The sequence below is a fragment of the Miscanthus floridulus genome, chromosome 6, assembly GCF_019320115.1.
Source record: "Miscanthus floridulus cultivar M001 chromosome 6, ASM1932011v1, whole genome shotgun sequence".
NCBI lineage: Eukaryota > Viridiplantae > Streptophyta > Magnoliopsida > Poales > Poaceae > Miscanthus > Miscanthus floridulus.
The window spans coordinates 135,405,684-135,413,762 of NC_089585.1; positions in this window are offsets into that span (position 1 = coordinate 135,405,684).

Genomic DNA, 8,079 nt, shown 5'->3' on the forward strand with positions numbered 1-8,079 from the left:
ACTCATTCCTATTCTAGAGTTAGGTCTGCACTATGGCTTCATGCTCTGTGTTCACCCATGGTTTGCGCCTATCATGACCCATGTCTCCACATACCTATTTTTGGTGCTCTTGTCGGACCCTTACCTTACAGTCGTGCTAGTCAGTAATGGCCTCGGATGTCGCTCGCCTCGAATGCGTGGAATTTGATCGATTCGTCGTAGTGATCTCGCACAGGAACCCTAGTGAACCACGCTAGGACCATTGAACGCTCCACCTTTATAAGCAGAGTCTGGCTTAGCCATCGGTTTCACCACTTGGCGCACTTTAGCTCGCTTAGCTTTTCCTTTGAGCCAGCTTTTTGCTCAGCCTTCCTCACTACCACCGCCAGAAATAGCAGGAGCCTGGGTTAGTAGTTACTGCCTAAACATTGAGGGTTTTCCTAGAATCCTGCATGCCACCCTGCAAAAGCTCAGAGTCAAAGATCGTCCTGAGTATGAGGGCCGTGAGTATGAGGAGCATGGCACCGAGCGGTATGAGGTTACCGTCTACATCGGAAAGAATGAAGAGTTCCCCAACCTCACTAAAGCCTGGAGTGTGACCGCAACCGGGTTTAGCTTCACTGACACCTACCAGGTTGTGGCTCGCAAAGCCTTGCGGTACCTCTGCCAGATCTATGAGGAGCCTCTTGCTCGTACCCCCATGCGGTTCTTTCCACCTTTAGACAGGAATCGGCAAGCATGGAGGGCTCACGTGGAGGCTTTGCAAGGGCTGGATGTGCAAGAAGACAGTCCAATCATGGTGCACTTGACCAAGTACCTGCTTGTTCTGGATGAGCAGTATGACTGACAAGCCTTAGAACTAAGGAGCTACCTCCATCGAGCCGAGGAAGCCGAGATCTTCAACCAGATGCTACAAGTGCAGCTCGCCAAAGCGCATGCCAGCGCTACAGCTGCTAAGAGTCAGGAGGCTACCATGGAGGAAGCTCTGAAGGAGGCTGAAGACTGGCATGCCCATTAGTTGGGTGAGGCCTATCTATTCACTAGGGCTAGGCGAAGGACACTAGCTATTGATAGGCAGGATGCCCTGATCTTGAAAGGGATCCCTATCCATCCGCCAAGAAGAAGAAGAACTGGTGTTGCAGCACCGCCATCACCTCCACCCTCGGAAGTGTCAGTAGAAGAGCCCTTGGTTCCTCTCACTCAGCCATTGCCACGAGAAGATGTAGATTAGTTGCCTTGAGATGTTATACCCGTAGTAGTAGTGCTTTTCGTCACTGTCCTCCGATATTGTATTCTTGCCGTTATTGTTCATCCGTCGTTGTTGAGATCGTCCGCCAGTAGGGAAGGTGAATGCTGTATCATGAATGGGAGCCTAAATGCCTATACGTTGTACCCGTATAAGACCATTCAGAATATGCATTTTGTTTATTTCGCTGTGTTTGTTGCGTTCATCTACCTTAAGTTTCGTTAGGTGTGCTTAAAGTTTTCAAGGGTGATGTTAGGTGGATTACAAGAGAAGTTGCCATTCAGATGTCAGCAAATCAGCCATGAATGGATAATATTGGACACTGTATCGACTAATTGTGGATATCCCAGCAGAACACTTGAATCTCTTTAAAACAAATCCGTCGTTGGATTTGAATTCCTTGTCCCTTATTGTGAAGGGAACCCTTGTTGCTTGAATCTTCCATTCCAATATTTCCCTTATTCTATGGTCTATGACCCCATCGCCTTCATGGCGTGTAAGTTGGTAGTAGTTGCCTGGTTAATAGCTTATGATGCCACATCGAAACCGAGGGCTCCCTATGGAATAGCTGCCACATGGTGACGCTGCTCGGCCCACACTGGTATCAAGGTTGTTAACCAAGTACCTTTACCAAGTTACACCGCCATACCGTTTTGTTTTAAAAATTTTCTCCTTAGAAATATTCAGGTGTTCAAATAGGAAATCCACAACGGGTTGATGGCATAGTGTTCTCTCTAGTAACCAAGAGGAGATAGTTTTGGAGGAAGAAAGTATGACATGGTCTCAGTCTACATGAAAGACGGATGTGGTCGAGTAAAGGAAAGTAGCCTCGGGTAGACGGGAGTGATTGTGAAAGTCTGAGTGGACGTCATGTCCCAAGCCCTGTGCTTAGTTGCCCGCGCTATGCATGCTGGGTCATTTCGCTGCATGCCCTACGAACGCCGCCTGTGTTGGGACCTATAGCACCCTGATTTTGCGTGGTCGCGGCATTGTGACGTGCTCATCGTCCTTGTGCACTATGCGCTTTTCTTTTTCCTGGCGTTCGGTCGACTCTCTATCTCGCACCATCGTCCCTTGTACCGGACCCCCCCTTCCCTCTCCTTTCTCTCTTCTTTTGGTGACACGACCGCCCGCACGCTTGCCTCGTCGAGCGGACCCCTCTCCTCTCCCTTATTTCCCCCTCCACCGCTCGCACAGGAAGCGCACCATGTTTTCGATCTTATCTCCACAGCATGAACCGTCTGTGTATCCCATCACCACTGCATCCGCTTCTGGTGTGTTGCGCCCCACCTCTGTTCGCCTCTATAAAATGCCCTTGGTCCTTGCTCTTCTCCTTCATCCCTATTTCCCCTCTCATTCGAAGTAGAGCTATGAGATCCAGTCGCCATTGTGAAGCGAGATTTGTCAGTCTGAGGTGATGGTGTAATCTAAGGAGAAGAAAGGATTCGGTTCATCGAAGAAGTTCAAGTTCCCTTTTGGGTAGTCAATCTTAAGGTTCATGATGTTTTACTTCTTAATCGACTGTTTCTAGATCTGTTGGTGCTACGTCATGTTTTGGATAATCATCTTCTTGTTGTTTCTCCATTGTCCTTGTCTATCTCGGCTTTTGGAGTAGATTTCGGTTGTACCAAGTTGCTCTTAACCATATATCCCTAGATCCTGTGTGGCTTAGTATTTAAAGTCGTGTAATCTTTCGTGTAATCCCTGATCTACGAAATATAATCGTGTTTTTCCCTTCTATTTCTTGCTTCGAATCTTGGGACGAGATTCTTTTTAAGGGGGGTTGGTTGTAACACCTTGGTGTTACGATCTTATTTAGCGCCGTGATTTAGGTCTAAGTAAAACTTTCAAAATAAGGTTCTCGAATTTTTTATTTAAAACATACGTGAAGCGATAAGCGAATCTTGTGTGACTTAGTTTCGTAGACTCGAATTAAGCGCTCAAGTTAAATTACGCAGTGCGTAGAAATATTTAGGAATGTCGAACGACAATTCTAGCCAATCGATAGCAAATGATTCGTTCTATTAGATTAAGCATGAAAAGCAACTTTTATAAATAAAATAAAACCCATTAATAAATAGAACGATATACATATATATATATATAGCTTTTGAATCAAATTTAAATTCGAGCTTGCTGAAATTTTCCTATGCCTAGACGTTGCAGATTGACTAAAGTAGTAAACCGTTATATATATATATACATATATACATATATACATATATATATGTATGCATGTATGTATATATATACACATTATGACAATGGCTCTAAATCAAAGAACGTGCAGCAGTGGCGCTAGTGCAGCGGTAAATGTTCCTGTCTATGTCTATCCTCTCTGTACAACACTGTACAATTGACCGACTACTCCTCTCTTGCTTGCTCTTTCTTTTCTCCGCTCATCTGCCTCTGCCAATTATTGCTGCTGTCATGGACGAGCGCAGTAGGCTAGGTGCGTTTGCTTCCTGCTCTGCACTGCCTCCGTTGTCCCATTGTGTCGGCTCTGTGGCATCATGAATGCATCTGCTGCCGTGTCTGCCTTGTTTGTTTTTCTTTCCGTCCAACTACAAGTTGACGTGCTTTTGCTTCTCTCTACCTTGAATGCCTCTAAAGTAGTGCGTACGCAAGCGGACAACACGGCACATGCAAGTAGTGAGAAGGATCAGCGTCTCGGAGAGGACAAAGGACAGAGAAAAAAAAGAGAGCTGGATCGGAGAGGAGAGAGAAGCGGCAGGACAGGGCCTCCTCTGTCTACCTCGGTTCCCTTTTTCCTTCTACCTGACAAGCAGCTGAGCAGTCCTCGCCTCAGTCCTGCGCAGCTCCGCTGCCAGGCTATAGCCACAGCTCTTTACCACTACCCTATCGAGTGCCTCCTCTGTAGTCTCCCAGCCATCGAGCCCATCGTTGCCTGGTTCCCCTCGCGCGCGTGTGCCTCTGTGGCCGCAATGGAGCAGCAGCCAGTGGCGCTGTCCGTCGGTCCATGTGCCACTCGTCGTAGTGGCCGCTCCCGCCGACGCCTAGTGTCGCTCCACCACAGAGCTCCACGCCGTCGTGCTGTGTCCTGCCCCGACCACGTGCACCGATGCCCTCCTTGCTGCGCCGTCGCCCGACCCTCCCCGCGCGAGCGCACGCAGGCTGTCGCATCGACAGCTGATTCACAGCGCCTCCTACGTTGAAGCCGCATCATGCGGAGCAGGCCGCCGTGCGCCACCTCCAGTGTAGCAAGGCCATTGCCGATGCCGCCTCGAGCTCCTGTCTTCGCTAGAGCTCCAGTGGTTCACCAGAACGATGCTGGCGCCGTCGTCGCACCCGCTCGGATCCACCCCGCACGTGACCAACCTCCTTCGCAGCTTTGCCGCACCAACCAATCATTGCAGCCAGACCTAGGTGAGCCCTGGTACCTTCGCTACCCCTCCGCTCCTCTGATTTCGTAGCCATATCGCCAGTACATGCACGCCATTACCACATTTCATGTCTGCACGCGGGCAGGCATGCCCCTGCACGCCGCTGCTCTAACCGTGGGCTATTTCGGTCCTGCATGGCCGTGCAGACCCCGCGCTGACTTTGCATCGCTCGCGGCTGACATCCCGTTGCCATGGAGCCTCTCTCGACCGGGTTTGGCCGCCGACCAGCCAAATATGTGCAGTGCTCTGTTCCAGGAGCAGCCGAGAGCTTTGGAAATGCAAAGATGAGTAATTTCGGGGCCTTAAGTGTTAAATCTGTGACTGAAGTAAATAGGGTCCACAGTCGTAATGCGAATTAGAAGGACGATGAGGTCTCTTTTGCAAAAAGACCGCCACCGCCCTGTCCTAGCCGCGTGGGCCGGCATTGCTGGGCCATCCGCGTCCGCGCGCCTAGGCCGGCCTGCTCGGTGCCCCGTCTGGGCTACGTGTCCACTGGACCGTTGCGCCACGCCTGGGCCGCCATGCTGCTTGGGCCATGCTTGCCACCTCGGCCGCCCTGTCGCCCCACCTAGGCCGTCATGCACCCGTTCACCTGGGCTACGGCTGCCCATGCGTGCCGTTGGGCCAAAGTAATTGACGCCGGCCTTATTGATTTGTAGAGCCATTTCTAATTAGCTTATAAGGTAAAATTGTAAAATCGATATGCATTTGTGTAGTTGTCCAAAAATTATGAAATTAATTTTGTTAGGCTCCTAAAATTATGATCTACCTGCTAGTATAATTTGTTTACATAGTTGAATAATATTCTTAGGGGCCATATAATTAAATTGAGGTACTTAATAGTATGAAAAGATAAACTTATAGGAATTTTCATGATAAATCGGTAATATTATTGAATCTAAAAATTGTACAGTAAATTATGAACAATATTAGGTACTCACTATAATGTTTATAGCACCAGGATAATTAATGTGCTAAATAAATAATGATGTCCTATTTCGAATAAAGAAACAAGTTGGGTTTGTATAACTAAAATAATTGTTGGGAAATAACGTCTTATTCGATAACATAGATATGTAGCCTAAGTACGGTCATCGTTAGATCTAGCTCGTTAACTTGAGCGGCGTAAATCGTATTTTATGAATCACGGTTGTAATTGAATAATTACGTCTTTGCACTGCATCACATTGCATATCATATAGGTATGATGATGGATCAACGGATCAAGTAAAGGATGATTGGAAATTCAAAGATGGTGCAATGGTATTCTCTCCAGGAGATGATGCAATGGGTTTTCTATTCAGTTGATGGTGGATGATCTGAAGATACAGATACTAACTTTTTAATATATATCTTATCCAGGCAAGCCCCGGTGCATAACCCCTACTTTTCTGCAGTTTAAATTATATTTGTGCATTAAGTTTTAAGGAGTTGATTGAAACCCACTTGCATATACGTATCTTTATCCTATGAGTCTTACTAGTATTACAAGATCGTATAGATTGCTATGCTACAGGACTCTGGTAGAAGTCGAGTAACTGCGTGTCACTCGCGAGATATAGGAAATATATTACTGTAATATTATCACTTGGAAAATATAAATGGTGGAAAGAAAAAAATGGTGACCGGACAAGGATATGGTTTGGGTATTAGTGAGTGTAAGAGGTTGTGTCGCCGTGGACACGGGGCATAGCTTGGTTACACTGTTTTTTCTGTCTGGTCGGTTAAGGACCGATCGTTGCATAAAATTCTATGCAGGTCACAGACTTATTGTCCTGAGCGCATACTTAGGTATGGACGTAGGGAAGGCTTGTTGCTCTCTTATCACGGATCCGACTCTTTCCAGACCGACTGATTGGAGGCGGGGATGGTGGAGGTCCTTGCGCCACACGGAGTCCGAGACTCAGGATGTGGGGGCTTGGAGTTCAAGTTTGGATGGGGACCTGGACACTCGGGACAGGAGACTGGTGGGTTAGTCCTGCTTGTGCCTAGGGTACAAGCAGGGTGTGTGTTTTCAGGGCACCCAGCTAGGCACATTGATTCACTAATCGCCAAAAAATCTGGTACGATTTGTCTATGGTTTAGCATCATAGTAAGAACTAAAAGATGAAAGATGGAAAAGGGAAATCTGATTGCTTACCACCTGTTTGAAAGTAGCACAGGTGCTTTACATAGAATGGTTAGTTAATGAACCAATGCGACTATAAATAAAATTCGAATATAAAGACGCATGTTTAGTAATACTTCGTGCAATTACAATAAACCCACAAGTCAGATAGCCTTGCATATTCTTGGAGTCTTTTTTTTTCCTGTCGGGTAAGTCTTGCTGAGTACAACTGAGTACTCAGGGTTTTATTCCCCCTGTTGCAGTTGACAAGTGGATGCTAGAGCTGACCTTTGTGTGTGGATTTCTCCTGGTGGGTTCAGAGAGGATTTCCTTTACACTGCGATCCTAGTTGTTGTTTATAACCCTCACCAAATGTTTTTATGAATAAAAGTACTACATTCTGTTGTATTAATTTACATATCAATGATTCATCATGCCATGATTAGATATTTATTTCCGCTGTAATTCTGATCATATGTTTATATTCCGCTGTACATTAAATTTTTTATAACTATGATAATATGATTACATTCCGCTGTTACAATAATAAATATTATACTCTGATGTTATATTAAAGGTGATGTAAGAAATGATTAAATGATGTAAGCTTTATTCTCTTATTTGTGATCTTGATGGCAAAAATGTGGATTTTTGGGTTCTCCCCTGGGGTGTGCCCGACGAAACTGCGTAATTTGGTGTTCTCCCTTAAGTGCTTAGTGTCTAATGGAAGACAAGCGCTCCTGTGAGGCATTAGATTAGGCGGTTCTGCCACACTAGACATCAGCGTCCGGTCACGCGATGCGTGCCACGTGTCCCCTCTCTTCAAATACTGAGCGCCCAATATTAACGATCAAAAGATGACCGGACGCGCTGCTGCGAAGTGACCGGACGCTGGATCTCAGCGTCCGGTCATTTCCAGTAAGCATCCAGAAACGATTTTTCACAACAGGAAGCGTCCGATCATGCTCGATCGGACTCACCCAGCGTCCGGTCACTTGGCGTCTCCCCTGTGCGCTGCCACATCAGCAGGAACAGACGCACCCCGTCAGCGTTCGGTCGAAGACCGACGTCAGCATCTTCATGCTCCACCTGACCGGACGCGCCGGTCCTACCAAGCCCAACGTCCGATCAGTTACAGTGACCTCCGTATTTTCTGTCTAGAGCGTCGGTGGCATCGTCGGACCATCGGACTGAAGTTGTAACATAAACAAACTCAATCAATGTTGTTCTAGGTTAGTACTTAGGTACCATTTTTTGGTTGACCAGAAATGAACCAGGTAGTTTTCATGCAAATCTATTATTACATAACCTAGTCAGCAGCCTCGTACACATGGATGTTCATT